At 41.1% G+C, this 19893-nt stretch overlaps 1 protein-coding gene across 2 annotated transcripts in view; it reads right to left on the bottom strand.

Annotated features, from left to right (window-relative positions):
- Nucleotides 1-19893, bottom strand: part of LCA5 (lebercilin LCA5) — a 150581-nt gene that overhangs the window by 70065 nt on the left and 60623 nt on the right. The window contains exon 1 of one of the 2 annotated variants that reach the window (XM_067011269.1): nucleotides 482-2478. The exons of the other annotated variant lie outside the window; for it this stretch is intronic. The gene's annotated coding sequence lies outside the window, so the exon portion shown is untranslated. Of the gene's footprint in view, nucleotides 1-481; nucleotides 2479-19893 lie in introns of those variants that run through there. 2 annotated transcript variants of the gene reach the window in all.

Here is a 19893-nt window from a genome sequence, read left to right as displayed (position 1 = left end):
GTCTTAACTTCCTATTAATTCCAGGGCTACCAAGAGCCTCACAGCCTCCTTCCCCTTCTGGCCCCGTCCCTCCTTTCCCATCTTCAGTGTCTACAGGCCTCTAGGGCTTTCTAATAACTCCGAACCCCCTCTCTAGATCCTCCTGACCCCCCCCCCAAAGCAACCCCTCCGGAACTCGTTCTCACCCTAACTTCCCAAGCCCCCACCTTTCGGTCAACCTGCCCTCCTTCCAACCCCCTCCCAGCCGCCGGACTCCAGATTTGTTTTCCTAGGACTTTTCTTCTCCCCGCGTCCCCCAATCCTCCTCCATCCCTAATCCTTTAACAACTCCACTCGCACGCCCCCATCTACTCGGCGGGTCCCGCACAGCCCGGCCTCACCTCGCACCCTCAAGTTCCCCCTATTCCCACGGCCACACCAAAGCCCACCTCCAAACCGCTCCCGCCCCTCCTCAACGCCGACACGGCGCCCGCCTCCTTGCCTTCAGTCCGCGGGGCCTCGGCGTCTGGCCGCCGAAGACGGGGTGCCAGACTCGGCTGCGGGGCGGGCGCTCAGGGGGCTGGGGTGCGGGAAGTTTGAACACGGGGCTAAGGTAGGGGCGGAGACTTCAGCTCCTGGGTTGCAGCGGCGCGGCGACCTCGGCTCCAGGGTAACGGAGGGGGAGGCCCAGACTGCACTGCGGGACGCCAGCAGCTAATAATAGGCCCGCCCCCGACCTCCCATTGGCTTCTGTTGTTAGAGGGCTCTTTCTATTGGCTTCAGTGGAACCGGAAGGCGGGACGATGAGTACGAGAGTAGGCGGTCATTGGTTGACCGCTGTGGCTGTAGAGGCTACTGAGATTGGCGCAGTCTTGCGCACCGAAGCTCGGAGAAGCGCATCCGGCCCTTTAAGCTGCGCGAAGCCAGGGGCGGCCGCAGAGGGTCTAGGGCCCTGGGTGGTGGGGGGTGAAGGGCGCGGGCGGAGAGGAAAGGGGTTACTTGAAGTGAATTGTAGAAATGAGCGACTGCGTAATTGAAAACACTGAAAATTGTCGCGAATCGTTTTTGGAAATCGCTTGGTTTTAAATTAGAAATTAGAAAGCCGTAGCTAGTCGCTTCTCTTGTCTTAGCACTGAAATTGCTGATTTTCAGGAGGATGTGGAGTAAGTGTACTGATGCTCCTGCCTCGAAGACCTGGCTTTACTGAAGCACGAAAGCGCCCCGAATTAGGCTTAAAAGTGATTGTTAGGTTTTGGAAGGGATTTGAGGTGGAATGACATTTGTGGCGCATGTCAATAACCTATTGAGAGCTGCTTTAAGGCGTATTTTCCCTTCAAAAATAATTGACAAGTGTATCAAACGGCATTAATTGAGGGAGGCAGGGAAGGTAAAAAGAAAATCCTCTCTGCGATGAAGTTTCTTTCAAGCCTTTCTGAACCTTCTGATTACCAGGCTGGCTTAACACCATACTCCGCTGTTCTCGCCTTTGTTAATTTCTCTAGCACCTTCATGCTGCGGAGAATCTAATTCTCGAAGGCAAAGGCGTTCTAATCAATCTTCTGACCATGAATTACGGTAATTCCGTTCCTTGCTTGACCTTGTTTTCGACTTGCACTGTGTCAAACCTTTCATTTTACCCTGTCAGTATATTTTACTTCAAGTTAAAGATTAACCCACCTAAACAATACAATAATTAAATACAGTCGTCTCTATGCGCAATAATCGGTAGAAGATAGTAATCATCTGTTAGTAAAAAAAATTAAGATGAGTAATACCAGAAACTGCACGGAAATAGCTTTTCATTAATTTGTTTAAATCTGCTAATACTCTTCGTTAAACGAGTTCACTGGTTATTACTCCGTTAAAGTTAATACTATGTAGTTCAGTAAACGCATTGATGGATTACTTTTAAAGGAAGTTGCTATAAAGAGTCAAAAAACATCCTGGGACTAGATTAAAAAACAAAAACAAAAAGAGTCTCTCCCCAAATAGTCAAACTGGGGTTTGCTAGCACTCAAGGAGAGCTGAGAATGAAACAATAATTTATTCAGCACTAACAATGTGCTAGTCAGTGTAATATTCTGGCTTCCTTCAGGTTCTAGACTGGTATTGTTATTCAGCGTTCTACCTGAGGAAACATTCTGAAACGTTAAAGGATCTACCACTAGATACTAAAGTAGTAAGTGGTGCGGTCAGGATTCAATCCAAGGTCAGCTAAATTCCAGGTTTCAAATTTAAGGCCTTCAATGTGTTTCACCTACAGGTGAGTAGAGTTGCTGGCAAGCAAGAAAGAATTTAAAAGTTGAGGAGTCTCGGGCTTCCCTGGTGGTGCAGTGGTTGAGAGTCCGCCTGCCGATGCAGGGGGCACGGGTTCGTGCCCTGGTCCGGGAAGATCCCACGTGCCGCGGAGTGGCTGGGCCCGTGAGCCATGGCCGCTGAGCCTGCGCGTCCAGAGCCTGTGATCCGCAATGGGAGAGGCCACAGCAGTGACAGGCCCGCCTAGCGCAAAAAAACAAACAAACAAACAAAAAAAAAAAAGTTGAGGAGTCTCCACAAAATTGTCTAACACATTTTCAAGATCTTTAAAATGTACAGTTTTATTCACTCTATCATATTTGGAATAACAGTGACTATCAATTTACTGGACCTAGGGAAAAGACCAAAAGAATTTATAGACCTACATAAGTTAAGAATCAGTTTATTGAACTAATTTTTTTAAAGGTTATCCCCAAATAGGAGATAATTTCAAATGTTTTTATGTGATTTTACCTGGTTTTGATATGATTCTGATAGGGCTGGAATTTCCTAAGATTATACTATTTGCCATTTCATTTTACTATATACTACATAGAAGTCTGCTTTTCAAAAAAAAAAAAAAAGGGAAACAAAGCCAACAAAATCACATCTTTACATTTCTGCCACTTGAAATTATAAGCAACAGGAACCAGACTTATTATTTTTAAAGATTATGTTTATGAAAAAGTTTATGTTAATAATTAAGCATTTTGGAGTTTTATTTTTAATATTTTGGGGCTTATATTGTTATTGCAATATCTCCAGATTTAACTGAATGTTAACTTTTTGCAGGACTCTGCCTTGTTTGCCTTGTTTAATACTATGTGGCAATGATACAGATGATATCAATTAAAATCTTCCTAGAAATGCTTACCAGTAGACTTATTCCCATTTTGCATATGGGGAAACTTAAGTGTTTGAACAATTTGTTAGAAGCTTCATAAAATTAATAGACTAGTAAGTAGACTTTCCAACTGTCGACAATCCAGAAATCACAATGACTATAATTTAAAATGGGCTTACTAGAAATCATCACAACTTAGAAAGTACACCAGCATATAATTATTCTTAGCTAAAGTTCAGTTGTCCATTTAATACAATTCTTAAAAAAAAGAATATATATATATAAGAATATGTATATTCTTATATATTTTACCTTTTGTGATAAGTAATACAAAATTTGAAAATTCTAAATCTAACTTTTTGGTGTCCATATTGCTAGAAAATTTTAAATTTATAAATTACAGGTAAACAGTGGGTTGCCAACACATAATATTAACTTTTAAACATTATCTAATACACCAGATGTTTTAAAAAATGGAATGGCTTAGGGAAACTTGAGTAGGGTATAAAGAAGAGTGAAACTGGGGACACAGAAAGTAGTCTGCTCTTATAAAAACAAATTTAATTTGTCTAATTGATTAATTTGTCTAATTGATTTTTGTTATTGCCTTTGCAGTACAGAAAGCTGATACTCTTTGACTATTACTTTCTTTAAAGGATAAATCTTATTTGATCGCTTGATGAAATTTATAAGTTATTTTGTTAGTGGAGAAAGAAATAAAGCTATTGAGATGTTTACTAGTTTTTGTTGTTGTTGTGGCCTCTCCCGCTGCGGAGCGCAGGCTCCGGACGCGCAGGCTCAGCGGCCACGGCTCACGGGCCCAGCCGCTCCGCGGCACGTGGGATCTTCCCGGACCGGGGCACGAACCCGCGTCCCCTGCGACTCTCAACCACTGCGCCACCAGGGAAGCCCGCATGCACTTTTTTATGTGTAGGTTTTATGTCAGGCAGGCTTTCCCTGCCAAGTTTGACCACCAAACCGCCAAACTTACATTCTACTCATCTAGCAACCCCATAGGAAAAAGAACACCTCTTTTCTGATTGGTCCACAGCAGAAATACTGGTATTAACTCTGCTCATACCTGAACATGAACTAATTACTGTGGCCAAGTGGCTCCCTGGCCTGGGGAGGTGGAAAGGGTATGATCAAGTCACCTGTATTTTTATGTTCACCCAGAAGAGCTGAGAGAGGTGCTTCTCCAAAGGAAAAGTGGCATGCCGTTACTAGAAGAAGGAATACGGACAAAACCAATAGATGTCCCCAAAAGTGATAATAATTTTATTCCAATAGGTTCAGATGGCCCGGTGTTTTTTAAAGTTCTTTTTAGAAGAGCACATGTAATTCTAAGTTCCCCAGTCTGTAAATACAGATCAGATCAGCCAAATTTTGTGGTCCTTTGACCCCTTCCGATTTATATTTGACCCTCCACTGTCAAAAGACTTCCCCACCGGTAATTTATGGGACTTCCCAGAGAGTGTCTCATACTTACAAACACCATTACCTTCAATGGTGATCCTTCTTAGGAAAGACAATAGGACCGCTGCCCTATCATGGTTAGTCTATCCCCTTTCTCTCCAGAACCCGGCAGTTTCCACTGGTGGCTGTTACTGATTCGCTAAGTACCACCACTATGTCAGTGCCAAAGTTGAACTGGAATGGTGCCAGTTATATGCCTATTGTTTCTCAGTTCCTAGCCTGCCTTTCTGTATTCTATCGTGTGATGCTGGGACTAGGACTTGGCTAAGTGCATTTCCCAGACTCCCTTGTGAGTTGGCTCGCTGTCAGGTTCTGATAGCAGAAGGCATTGGGGAAAGTTTAGAAGGCAGGTGCTCAGGAGAGAGACATTCCTTCTTCATGGCCCTGTTCCCATCCAGCACTGCTCCAGCAGCAGAAGCAGTTGGCTCTAGTCTGACATGTCTTCTGCTGCTCCTAGGACTACATACCTAGAGCTCTCTCCTCTGGGTGCAGATACCAGACCTGTGGGGCCTTTTCTCTGAGCCCCTAGGTTCTAGTGACCCTACCTCTCTTTGTTTATTCCTCTAATCCATACAGGTAATTGCTTTTTGCAGTTACAAATATCTGGGTTATCTTGGTGATCCCTTTGTGATCTTTCAGCCTTTCAACACCTGTGTACCGGTTCCCTGTATTAAATACTCTCATTTATTTGTATTTATTTATTTATTGCCGCACAGCACGGCTTCAGGGAATCTTAGTTCCCCGACAAGGGATTGAACCCGAGCCTCTGCGGAGTCTTAGCCACTGGCCACGCAAGGGAAAGCTTTAGAACATTAGTTAAAATTAAAGTCTAAAAATAAAATAAGGAGAACAAATGAAACTATCGAAATGGCCGTTTGAGTAGCGAATGATCTGATACACCTCCTCTCAGCCTCACTCTGGTTCTGTTTCTGGCTAAGAAGGTATTTAAAGGTCAGTGTAAACAACCGCTGGTCTCCAAGCTTCTCAGCTGGCCTCGTGCCTCCACCTATTCAATCCTCCCAACTGAACTTCTGATTTATCATTTTAACAATAACCCTTTCCCTCTGTCTCTTCCTCCCCTCCCTTTGTGGCTTTTCTTCCAGTCCTTTGTGGCTCGGCTCTCCTCCCTGGCCTGTTTGGACATGCTTGTGATGTCAGATGCCTGCACTTGAGCTGTCCTTTTGTATCCATGGTGATGGATGAGAAATAAGCTGCTTTGCAGTGATTTGAACTTTAATCCATTCAAATGATGCATGCTTTATTACTCAGGTGATTTTTTTCCCCCAATACTTCTGGATCACTGAAATCTTGAATTATTAAAGAAGAATTAACATGCTTTCTCTTTTCTTTCTTTCCTTTTTTTTCCTTTTTAACCTTTTTTGCCTCGGTAAATTCGAATAATCTTTTTGAGCTCAGCAACTGCAATTTTTTCTTGATAATTAAATCAACAGGAAAATAATTTCAGAAATATGATTCCAAAGGAAAAGGAATTATAAAAGATATTTAAAGTTTCTTCTCACTACATGTATATAAGGAGCTTATACTAGGTTAAGTAAAGTTTGGAGAGCCTATATAACACTAGGGAAAACATGAGCAAACTGTAAAACATTTACAAATTAGTACTGCCCAAAATGTTGGCCTCTTAATACTAGTGGCACGTGAACTCGCTTCAGTGGTCTACAGGTATAGTATTACATAACTGGCTTCCAATCTTTCTGAATTAAGGAAACAGAAAATCTCAGCCTGGTGGCAGTTTTTAGCACTTTGCTAATACTTGTTGATCATTTTTAAAAAAACAGCAAATGCTGGAGAGGGTGTGGAGAAAAGGGAACCCTCGTACACTGTTGGTAGGAATGTAAATTTGTGCAGCCACTGTGGAAAACAGTATGGAGGTTTCTCAAAAAACTAAAAACAACTACCTTATGAGCCACCAATTCCACTCCTGGGTATATATCCAAAGAAAACAAAAACACTAATTTGAAAAGATACATGCACCCCCAATGTTCATAGCAGCGTTATTTGCAATTGCCAAGATAAGGAAGCAACCTAAGTGTTCATCAACAAATGAATGGATCAAGAAGATATGGTATGTATGTACAACGGAATTCCCCTCACTCATAAAAGAGAATGAAATTTTGCCATTTGCAGCAACATGGATGGACTTGGAGGGCATTATGTTAAGAGAAATAAGTCAGACAGAGAAAGACAAAAACTGTATGATATCACTTATATGTGGAATCGAAAAATATAAACTAGTGAATATAAGAAAAAGGAAACAGACTCACAGATACAGAGAACAAACTAGTGGTTTCCAGTTGGGAGAGGGAAAGGGGGTGGGGCAAGATAGGGATAGGGGATTAAGAGGTACAAACTATTAGGTATAAAATAAGCTATAAGGATATATTGTACAACACAAGGAAAATAGCCAATATTTTACAACAACTATAAATGGAGTGTAACCTTTCAAAATCGTAAGTCACTATATTGTATACCTGTAACATATAATACTGTACACCAACTATACTTCAATTAAAAAAAAAAAAAGAACAGAAAACAAACAAACAAAAAAACATAAAAATCTGGCACTCAGTGATCAGTGTGACCAGAGGTGAGTAAGCCTTGGGGAAAACATTAATATCATATGAAATATCCAGAATAGGCAAGCTCAGAGAGACAGATCGTGGAACCGAGGTAACCAGCAGCAAAAGAGGCAGGGAGGGAATGGGAGTTACTGTCTAATGGATACAGAATTTTTGTTTAAGATGCCGAAAACCTTCTGGAAATAGACAATGGTGATGGTTATACCTTTGAATTTACTTAGTGCCACTGAACTGTACACTTAAAATGGTAAATTTTATATTTACGTATGTGTGTTTTGGTACAATTTTTAAAAATATTGCAATTCATGGCTGTTCTTATCCTTGGTGAAAGAAGTTTCAGTGAACCGGCATGGGCAGAAGCCAGTGATAGGTCACAATCTAGCACTAGAGCTTACGGAAGCTGATGGGCATAGGATGCCCTTCCTGAAAATTCAGAGGCAAAGCAGGACACCCAGGACAAGTCCAGGCTGTGGATGAGCATCAGTGACAATGCAATTCGCCATACTGGACCCTGACATAAGAGCGAGGGGCCTGGCTGTGAAAGCTCAGGTAAGAAATCAGACAGCAGGGAGCAAGATCCCACTTGTCCTGTTTGGCAACCTTGAACTCTATTTCTTCTTGTCAAAGGCGTAGAGGCCAGTTGCCTGCTCCTAGTGACAGGACAAGAGTGGGGTTAAGGTCATGGTATCTGGACCGGGTAGAAGGTTAGGGAGAACAGGGTAGCCATTTCATTTCATAAGCTTTGGTCCCGTCTATAATACCAACATTAGTAACTGGGGACAGACGCCAGGCAGACTCTGACACTAGGACAATACCTAAGACGTTTAAGAAAACTGCAAGAGTTGGATGAATTGAGAAGACTTTTTTTTTTTTTTTTTTCAGATAATACAAATTAAATAATACAAATAATGGGGTAAAAGCTATTAAACTTGGAAGTGTCTCTAGTCTTCCTGCTTAGTGAATTGTTGCATGGGATTTTTTTTTCCTGTTAGTCCAGAATTGTGGCTACTGCCCAAAGCTGAGATCATTCTCTAAAGAGCCATTAATAATTAGGACTCGGGCTTCCCTGGTGGCGCAGTGGTTGAGAGTCCGCCTGCCGATGCAGGGGACGCGGGTTCGTGCCCCGGTCCGGGAAGATCCCACATGCGGCGGAGCAACTAAGCCCGTGAGCCATGGCCGCTGAGCCTGCGCGTCCGGAGCCTGTGCTCCGCAACGGGAGAGGCCACAACAGTGAGAGGCCCGCATACCACAAAAATAATAATAATAATAATTAGGACTCAAAACCTTCTACCAGGGCTTATTTAAAGGTATAGAAGCAACCTTACCACTACCAACCACCACCCTAGGAAACTCCTTTCTTTTTGCCTTCATCTCACCAAAGGAAAGGCCTTTGGGCCTTTGGGCCTCACCAAAGGGGTGAGGGGAGGAAATCCAGGAGAACAATTCACAGGTAACTTGAAGAAGAGGAGCCTAGCATCTTGCTCCCTGACTGATGCCTGCTAAGTTGCAGCCCCTTTGTAACTCTGTGCTGCCATTGGAATAAGGCGTTTGAGATGGCTTTGGGAGTGTCTCCCATTGTTTATGGGGCATGCATAGAGACTAACGTCCATTTCTAGTCTAGAAAGGTCTGAAGCTGAGAGTAGAAAAACCACTCCCAATAAGGCTTGAAGATACAGTATGCCTAGAAGAAGGTGAAGGCTCCTGCCCCCAATCAGTTGGCCATGGTTTTAAAGGACACGGCAGGGACACCTGAAGTCTCATGATTCCAGGGAAGGAGGGGAGAGTTAGAGGAGAAGCAGAAGAGCACAGGGCTGCCCCGGAGGCAGATGTGTGTTAGATGCACAACCCAGAGAAGCCGGGAGGGCAAACAGCTGGGTGACCTGAAGGAAGTCTAGTTTGCCCTTCTCTCCCCCACAGCAACAGAGGGGACCTGGGGAAAGCTGAGCATTGCCCCAAGGGACCCACACTTCACCTGTCTGGAAACCATCTCATCCTCTGAGGCACTGGCATCGGACAAGAACATGACGAACGGGGCTTCCCTGGTGGCGCCGTGGTTGAGAATCCGCCTGCCGATGCAGGGGACGCGGGTTCGAGCCCCGGTCCGGGAAGATCCCACATGCCGCGGAGCGGCTGGGCCCGTGAGCCGTGGCCGCTGCGCCTGCGCGTCCGGAGCCTGTGCTCCGCAACGGGAGAGGCCACAACAGTGAGAGGCCCGCATACCGGAAAAAAAAAAAAAAAAAAAAAAAAAAGAACACGACGAACCAGAGAGAGACAAGTGATGCCTCCCCACCTGTGACCCGGGGGCCATTCACAAAAGGTGGATGCTGACCGCCTCCATTGTCCGGAGCCAGCTGTACGCCCTCCCCTACTTCTGCTGTGTTCAGAGTTCCAGCTTCTACTACTGTACGAGGGAAGGAAAAGAAATTGAATCAGAAATGAGACTGAAGGTTTAAAACTAGACTATACTTCGAACCCTGAAAGTAACCACAGTGTTATGGAATCTGTCCAAGATGTTAATCTGGAATTGCACAGAGCACAGTTGAAAGCAGTGATCCTGTTGTATTTTTGAATATTGAGACAGCTTAATTAACATACAGAATCAAACTACACAATTTTATACGTGATTTTTTTACTTATAACAATTTTCTCATCATCTTAAAAAAATCTTCACACACTCAAAAAATCTTTATAAATATTGTTTATAATAGCTGCATATTTCCATTTTACAGATATGTCACAACTTTTTAACCATTACTCTGTTGTAGGACATAGATGTTGCTTTCAAATTTGAAGAATTGAATTATAATATTTATTTGTTTTTTTAATGTGATTATTTTTATCATTATTAAATATCCACTGACTACCTAGTAATTCATTAGAACAGTTTAGGGTATCAGTAAGCCAGCCAGGAGTTTCAATGATGTGTTTACTAAGCTGGCAGCATTACACGTTTTATCCTTCTAGTGTTTGCCAATTTGTGTGGAACTGATGGCTGCAGTCCTACAGGATATAACATGTCTCTGCCTCTTAGAATATAAGCACCACAAGGGTGGGTGTTTGTCACTGTTTCATCCTCCGTCGTACGCCTGGTACCTTGAACAGGGCCCAATAAGTGAAGGTGCTAAATAAGTACTTAAAAATAAGTTAATGGGGCTTCCCTGGTGGCGCAGTGGTTAAGAGTCCGCCTGCCGATGCAGGGGAGGCGGGTTCGCGCCCCGGTCCGGGAAGATCCCACGTGCCGCGGAGCGGCTGGGCCCGTGAGCCGTGACCGCTGCGCCTGCGCGTCCGGAGCCTGTGCTCCGCAACGGGAGAGGCCACAGCAGTGAGAGGCCCGCGTACCGCAAAAACAAACAAATAAATTAAAATAAATTAATGTAGTTTTAAGTAGGAATGGGACATAATTACTCCTCAATTTCCCTTCAGGTTTTGCAGGGTGCATTTATGGGAACCACATAGGAGGTGGTTAGGATAAGACTGGATCTAACAGAAGAAAATGAGAGGAGGCAGAGCCACTAGCAGAATTCGGAGATGAAGAGGAAAAGGGAGCTTTGGGTCCCGGCATCTGAATAAACATGGACATGATCCTATGTGACGTGATCTTGTTTGTATTAAGATCTAAATTAATTCAATTAGTAAGATATTAGGCTTATCATAATATGGCTGAAACCACCCAATGCCATGCAGGGGAAGTTATTCCTACTATTGCCAAGTGCTGGACGGAACGTACATATCGAACCCCCTGCTCCCTGAAGTCCCAGGGAAATGACAGAAGAGCCACCACATAGATTTTTTTTTTTTTTTTTTTTTGCGGTACGCGGGCCTCTCACTGTTGTGGCCTCTCCTGTTGCGGGGCACAGGCTCTGGACGCGCAGGCTCAGCGGCCACGGCTCACGGGCCCAGCCGCTCTGCGGCATGTGGGATCTTCCCGGACCGGGGCACGAACCCGCGTCCCCTGCATCGGCAGGCGGATTCTCAACCACTGCGCCACCAGGGAAGCCCCATCACATAGATTTTTAAAAAACATTTTTGAAGATTAAAAACATAATATATCTCCATGGGATGGAGATAGCTAGCAGCTGTGACCAGAAGTTTGCAGAAGTCCTAGAAGACAGAAACTAATTAGGATCAGACTGAAGGGGCAAAGAGAGGAGTGAAAAACTACAGTCCAAAAGTTCTCAGGTAAGAGGAGTCCTTTCTAAAGGAGGCCCAGAGAAATTCCAAGTTCAGAGGCAACACTGGCAAAAGTCAGTTCAGGATGGCGATATTATCAGTGTAACTAATTAAAGAAGTACTGAGAGGACTTCCCTGGTGGCGCAGTGGTTGAGAATCCGCCTGCCGATGCAGGGGACGCGGGTTCGAGCCCTGGTCCGGGAAGATCCCACATGCCGCGGAGCAACTAGGCCTGTGCGCCACGACTACTGAGCCTGCGCTCTAGAGCTCTTAAGCCACAACTACTGAACCCCTAGAGCCCGTGCTCTGCCACCAGAGAAGCCACCGCAATGAGAAGCCCGCGCACCACCATGAAGAGTAGCCCCCGCTCACTGCAACTAGAGAAAGCCCACGTGCAGCAACGAAGACCCAACGCAGCCAAAGATAAAAGTAAATAAATAAATAAGAAGTACTGAGAGTGTTGGGTCCTCCCCACTCCCTTTTCCCTCTCTTCCCCCTGGGTTTATATTTCCAAACTCAACCTATAAACACAGCATGGAAGATCTCCTGAAAGCCACGAGACAATATCAACGTTATAAATGTCAACGATTTTAAAAATTTAACAAAACTCAGGAAGGACAAAGGCAGAGTATCTGTAGGTGCTCTAATTTCCTCATCTTTCATGACAAGTTGAGGAATCCTACCTAAAATTAATAAGTCAAGTAATACAAGTGATGCTGTATACCTGGCACTAACACAACATTGTAAATCAACTATACTTCAATTTTTAAAAAATTAAAAATTAAAAAAAAAATTTAAATAAAAAAATAAATAAAAGAAATAGAAGTGAAATGTATTATTTGAGGTTCAGGAGTAACCACCACAAACAAACAAAAATCCCTTACAAACAGTGAGTGGACTACTGATGAAAATGATTATCCCCCGGAAGTGACACGTGGCATAGGAGGTGGGGGGAGGGGCAGGGAGTCTCAGAGAAGTTTCTATAATTTAAAAAGTTTTCTAAGTTTTTATATGGCTTTAATAAAACCAAATGTTTAAATGCTTAGTAAGAGGAAAACAGAAAAACGACACTAAAATGTTATTAGTGGTTGTTTTTGAATGATAAGAATTACGGACCATTTTGGATTTTCTACAATTCTACATTCTCCAAGCTTCCTATCTCTATTTCTTCTGTCATAGAAAAAAAAAAATCATTATTAGGAAAAATGTCATGCCTACCGTATAGCACAGGGAACTATACTCAATATTTTATAATAACCTACAAGGAAAAAGAATCTGAAAAAGAATCGAGATATATATACGTATAACTGAATCACTTTGCTGCACCCCTGAAACGAGTACAACACTGTAAATCAACTATACTTCAATAAAAAATAAAATTTAAAAAAATTCGTAATAAAAATTTTAATTAAAAATAAATTTTAAAAAGAATTTAAAGATAAGAAAAAAATAGGCTCTCAAAACACACACACACACACACACACACACACACACAAAGTGACGACCAGGGGTTTGCTGTAAAGTATTATACATGCAGATAAAGAATTTAAAATAACATGTATCGGAAGGGAGGAGCCCAAGAGGGAAGGCTGGACTTTGCAAGTACGGGAAGCAGGAAGAGGCAAACACTGGACCTGAAGAGAGGAGGCTGGCACTGGTTTCAGAAAGGAATGATTTCTGCACGTGCACAAAAGGGAGGGTTTGACCAGCCATGGGCTTACTGAGCCACTCCTGGATTTTCCCCCACTGAGATCCTCTGCTTCTCTAGATTTTTCTGTAGGATGAGACATGCATATCCATTTTCCTCCCTTATTTAAAACAACCAAGAGAAAAACCTGACCACTGCAGAGACCACCAATGAGACCTTCCCCGTTAGGACATACTCTTCCTGGAGCTGCTGCTCCCTGCTTTTGCACTGGCTGGTCCTGTCTCACACAAGCCGGACATGATCTTACAGAGTTAGCGCCACGGCCACCGGACGGCTGTTCCTACAAGTGGTCAAGTCAAGACCATACAGGCTCAGGTCTTCTATGGGATGGTCACAACATATGGTGTGCTTAATGCAGAATATTATCAGAAAGCAACTGATTACCACAGTGGGCGCCTTTTCTAGCGGTCTCCATGCTGGCACAACTATCAGTGCCTCCGGCGAACCTGTCTTACTGGGACTTCAATGTCATGACCATGGCGTCTATCTCTGAGCTTTTCTTTTAATACTTTTTCTGCCAGTGTCCCAGAAGAGCATATTCTTTCATGCAATAACCAGCAAAGATTTTCTACAAAAGTCAGTAGTCAAAGATGCGGTGTTAATTGAACATCAAAAGGGAAGCATGCCAGCCTATTACAGAGAAAGAGGCCCTTTAGAAATATCTATCATTTCAAGGCACCCTGATAAAGGCCAATTGAGAATAGTTTTGCAATGTTTCAAAATCTGAAGGACTGTTACGTTTTTCCCCCATTGCCAAGACTTTATTTATTTTTCATTTTTTTTTATTAAGGTATAACTGATGTACAACATTATGTAAGTTTCAGGTGTACAACATAGTGATTCACAATTTTTAAAGGTTTTACTCCATTTATAGTTTATAAAATAATGGAGACTGTTACTTTTTGGAAGGACTTTTTTACTGATCCTCTGGTGTGCTTTTTTCATTGCAGGCTATAAAGAGATTTTGAATTATGTGCAAGTTCTTAGGAGTTACAAAGCCTCACCCCTCAAATTCTTTGCTATATAATGGAGCAGTAGAAGCTATTGAAATATTAAGGGAGTCACGGCTACCTTCTCAGTGGTTTATCTAAGTGTCAGCTGGGATTCTTTTGGCCAAGATCTTGCTTCTCAAAGTGGAGTCCACAAACAAGCAGTGTCAGTATCTCTGCACGTCACTTAGAATCTCAGGCCCCACCCCAGACCTACAGAATAAAAACCTTCATTCAGGTGATTTGTATGCACAGTACAGTTTGAAAAGTACTGGCTTAGGAGAATCCAAGGCTGCTTGGGGAATGTTCTCGGCTGTCAAAACAGGATCCACATCTATGAATTTTACAACTAACTTCTGAGCATGCTCTAATGGTTATCTGATATTTAAAATAGGTTACATGATTCTCATAATGATTGCAGTATTTCAGAATGCAGTTACTCTAAGCATGAGATGCTATGCCAAAAGATTTGCAATCAACCCCTCATTGCCTTGGTGATTCAGACTCTCTTCATTGTGTTGCAGTAGACCAGAGAGACTCCCATCTCCCAAAGAGTATTCAGTTTGGGTATGGAAGCCACTTCTCAGTCATTGCTGGAATTTTCCTTTGAGAAGCATTTATAGAGTCTAAACGACCAAGTGAAGAAAGAAAAGATGGAGTTCATAGCTGATGCAAGTCGAGCAACAAAGTTCTACTTTTACCATCTAATCTGCCATGGCCTCTGAGTTCATACCTTCCAGTCCCAATGTTTCTCTGATCAAAATTACAGAATGTTGAGGAAGATGGTGTTTGTATGTTTTCTTACACATGGAAATATTTTGCAAGACTGGATTCTAATGAATCCTTCAAAATCACAACAAAACCTCAGTTTTAGACAAGATACACACATGTTCAGAAGAACTGAGTGCAAAAGAAAAAGTTTACCGTCTAAATAAAGATAATCCATACTTGTGGCCCAGTGAAAAGAAGGGACCCAAAAATTCAATGTATACTTTGGTTTGTTTGGTTTCTTTTTTTTTTTTTTACCACGTGGACAAGCATGCAAACATGATATATCAAAAATAAGAAGGGTGGGGCTTCCCTGGTGGCGCAGTGGTTGAGAGTCCGCCTGCCGATGCAGGGGAACAGGGTTCGTGCCCCGGTCCGAGAGGATCCCACGTGCCGCGGAGCGGCTGGGCCCGTGAGCCATGGCCGCTGCGCCTGCGCGTCCGGAGCCTGTGCTCCGCGGCGGGAGGGGCCACAGCAGTGAGAGACCCGCGTACAGAAAAATTAAATAAAAATAAGAAGGGTGACTTTTGCACCCATGATGGACAGAAACCATCAGAATACCAAAGATCCTGGATGACTTAATCTTGTAACACTGAGCCATTTTCCTTCCTCTTCCATTAAGTATCCTTGATAATGAACAGGTTTCTGAGAAAATATAAGGTCTGGTCCCATTTTTTAAGGACTCTTCTTCATTCTGAAGAAATGCTAGAGTTATTGCTCAGAAGCTTTTTTTTTTTTTTTTTTTTTTTGGCGGTACGTGGGCCTCTCACTGTCGTGGCCTCTCACTGCCGTGACCTCTCCCGTTGCAGAGCACAGGCTCCGGACGCGCAGGCTCAGTGGCCATGGCTCATGGGCCCAGCCGCTCCGCGGCACGTGGGATCCTCCCGGACCGGGGCACGAACCCGCGTCCCCTGCATCGGCAGGCGGACTCTCAACCACTGTGCCACCAGGGAAGCCCCAGAAGCTATTATTTATCATCCATTTCTTAATGGTCATTTTAACTTATGTGGTCAATTAAGCTGTGTTGAGCTCATGAGCATAATTTTCAATGGCCTTTGAAGAGGCAAATGACCTGTCTTTCCCTCTTATTTTTCCTGTTGCGACCATAGTAGGTATATTAATACTATGTCATTATGATAGCTGTCTAATGTATTAAAAAAATTAAATAGGAGTTTCTGGAAGTGTCTAGAAGCTTTTTGCATATAAGAAATTCCAGGGTTGGGAGAGAGGCAAAATTTTTAAACCACAAAGTTTGTGCTAAGGACATAATATGTGCAAAAATATTAATAGAGCCTTTCTAATCTTCTTCTGACAAGTTCTACTGACAGTCATTTGAGAATTCTTGTTTCTGGAGTATTCTTTGAAATTCAATAGAGGATTTATTGAGGAGTCTGCAACAGTGAATAAAGAATGCTGACTTGAAATTTGTAAGTCTAATGTACTTTCCTCTCAATCCTAAAATTCAGTCCATCAGAGTATAAGTCAAAAATATAAAATGGAATAACTTTCCTATTGCAGTGTGGTGTGGTTAATAGCACAGACTTTGAGGTAGGAGGTCAGAGAGACTTGGCTCTGTCACTCAGAAGCTGCAAACTGGGGCAAGTTACCCAAATGCTCTAAGTTTTAGCTTCCTTACTTGTAAAATGGAAACCAAAACGTCCACTTCCTCATACTTTTTTGAAAATTAAATAACATAATTGTTTACTAAACCCCAAGTAAACCTCAGTGAACATAGGTATTATTATATTATTATTAGGTACCTGGCAATATCTAGTTGGACAATGAAAGAGATAGATATTATTATATAGATAAATATTGTTATTACAGATATTGTTATCAGATATCTACCAATATCTGGCTAGATAATGTAAAAGACAAGATACTTCATTCACAATAGTTACATTTCATGACCTACATAAAGAAAAAGCTAAAAATATACCATGTCCCTGGAAAGGAAAACTGAATAATTTAAAGGTGTCAAATCATCCCAAATTGATTTATAGGCTCACTGATAGTCCAAAACCATTTAAAAAATTTTTTCAAAAGGATCTTAAAACATATTTAGATGAATAAACATGCAAAGTAATTTTTTAAATGAAAAATAATAATTATGAGGAGAAATATAACATGTTCAAACATTAACATGTTAGAGTACTACCACAATTTTTATAATAGTACTAACACGAATTAAAATATACGATAAGGGAAACTTCTCAAATCAAAAAAAAGAAAGAATTATTCATTAAATGACTCTAGGGAAAGTCATGGGCTTAGAGATCATTATTTATAACCCATACCTTATACTATTTCATTAAATGCATACATACCAAATGAATTTACGAATTAAATGTAAAATTCAAAATATAAAAAGCAAGCATAAAATGAAATATTTATCACATTTCTGCGAGGAAGCTTTCTAAAATTAAAAATAGTGAAACAAGTCTCCAGTAAACATATAAACAAAAGATATGAATAGACAGTTGCCCAAAGAGAAATTAATGCATGTTAGAAATATAGAAAAGTCTAACGTCATTAGAAGGCTTTAAATTTTTTTCAGAATGAAATGATTAAATCCAAGTAGATTCCATTTTCATCTCTCCACTTATTTCTTATTTCAAGAATAAAAATACTGAATGCTGGTAAGGAGGTATTAAAACAGGCACTCTCAGACTCTCTGGTAGTATAAACCAGTTTAAACCATTTTGTTAGTAGTACATCAAAAAACTTAAAATGACTGTATCTCTCAACCCAATAATTCCACTTTTAGAATTATTCTCCTTGAAGAAATTCCTATATACAAGACTTGTAATGTGCAAATGTACAATAATCACAAAAGTATTTTAAAAAGAAAATTGAAGATACCATAAATAGTAATGTGATTAAATATCATGGTATATGATTAAACTTTGGAAATATTAAAAATGTAAAATTTACAATGAGGAGAGGAAATAATACGATAATTTTTAAAAAGAAACAAACTTCAATACAGAAGCATAATAAATGTGCAAAAATATTAACTGTTTTTGGATGATGGAACTACTGGGATTTTTTGTATTTGTTTTTTAAATATATGTTCTGATTTGTCTATTATGGACATGTTTAACTTTTATGATTAGAAAAAGATAAAGTACTTTTGAAAACTCAGAAAGTAACGTATTTGTTTTTATAACAATTCATGCTTTTCTGCCCATGTGAGAAATATATAAAATAACAATTGCCAATTTATATTTCTTCCCAGACCACATGCATAACTATAGGCTCCTAGGTGTCCAAGTAGAATGCTATTATATACATTGCAATAAACTTTGATTAAAAAACATGATTTGTTTGTTTTAATCAGCAGATATAAAAGAGTACCTGCAATTTATATTTATAATATTTTATCGATAACTTCAATATTAAATCATGATAAATAAGATGATTGGGAAAAGAAGATACACAGAATTATAATGTGAGTCATATTTTAATTTTTATTAAAATTGACACCTATTTAATTTTTTTTCCTTTTTAGTTCATGATCATTTTAGTGATTCGTGACACAAAAAATTAAAATTGATGACTATGGAGAAGATGTTGAGTTTTCCAAATTATTATTAAAATATAAAAGGTTTAAAATTCTTATTGAACAACAAAAAGCATCCAGCAAAGATTTTCAAAAACATCTGTAAAAAGGAAAAAAAAAAAATGTAGGGAGCTATTAATAGAGAAATGAGAAAACTGGAGCTATTCCACTGGGAATGTTCCCAGATTGTAGCAAACATTACCATGCAGTAACCTTCTGAGGGTAATTATGTTTGGAATATTTACATTTGGACTAAATGAGCACTGGAGGAAAATGCATTGTAATTAGTAGTGGATAAGCTTGCTAGGAAACAACTTGCTTCAGCCAGCATACATTAGATATCCAGAGAATCCTTTTTTTAAGTCAATTTTAATATTTTACAAGACAATTATTCATTTATGTGTCCCATTTGGCATGCAAAACTTTTTCCAGAATGCTTCCAGGAGAAAAGTTACCCTGATTGTGGGGAGTTTGGAATTAATCAAGCTGTAATGGACAAACGATTATGTATATTACAGTTTATTATTTTGAACTTCACTGATTTAAGACATGATCATTCAAGTCTGACTGGACTCTTGTTTTCCTTGGAATCATCAAGGGAGAAAATGTTTACAAGGCAAATGAGTATCATAAATGAGAATCTCCTAAACAAGAAAACTAAATTTAAACACATCAGCGCATTGACTTGTTATGAGGGTCAAATGAGTTTCACTCGAATGAGCCACACCTGCGAGGAAGGAGACAGCACAGCCCTGAGGAATGAACAGCAGATGAGAGGATGTGTGTGGAGTCTGCTGCTTTAACTCCTGCAGACAGCTCATCTCTGCAGATGGGTGGACTGGAGAATCAGCATGGTTTGAACACAGGTCATCTACACACAGAAGGGTCCACCACTGTCAAATAGGCAATGGTTGAGAGTGTTGCAAATATAAGGATAGCACTATATCCTGGTGTCAAGACCAGCCTTCCATGGTTGCACAAATGCATAATATAAATGTGAATTTTAGAATCCTTTTAGAAGGGAGGAAGCAATTTATTTGAGGGTACTTACATCACAGAATCTGTTAACTACATATAGTCATATATTCACTTTAAAAAATGAAAAAGGAACTCTCCTACACTGTTGGTGAGAATGTAAATCGATGCAGCCACTATGGAGAACAGTATGGAGGGAGGTTCCTTAAAAAAACTAAAAATAGAGTTACCATAGATCCAGCAATCCCACTTCTGGGCATATATCCGAAGAAAACTCTTATTCCAAAAGATACATGTACCCCAATGTTCATAGTAGTACTATTTACAATAGCCAAGACATGGAAGCAACCTGAAAGTCCATCGACAATTGAATGTGGCATATATACACAATGGACTATTAGCCATAAAAAAGAATGAAATAGGGGGCTTCCCTGGTGGCGCAGTGGTTGAGAATCCGCCTGCCGATGCAGGGGACACGGGTTCGTGCCCCGGTCCGGGAAGATCCCACGTGCCGCGGAGCGGCTGGG

The sequence above is a fragment of the Kogia breviceps genome, chromosome 13 (genome assembly GCF_026419965.1).
Source record: "Kogia breviceps isolate mKogBre1 chromosome 13, mKogBre1 haplotype 1, whole genome shotgun sequence".
NCBI classification, from domain to species: Eukaryota; Metazoa; Chordata; class Mammalia; order Artiodactyla; family Physeteridae; genus Kogia; species Kogia breviceps.
Note: the sequence above shows the minus strand (reverse complement) of the source record. Positions and strands in the feature narration are given on the sequence as shown.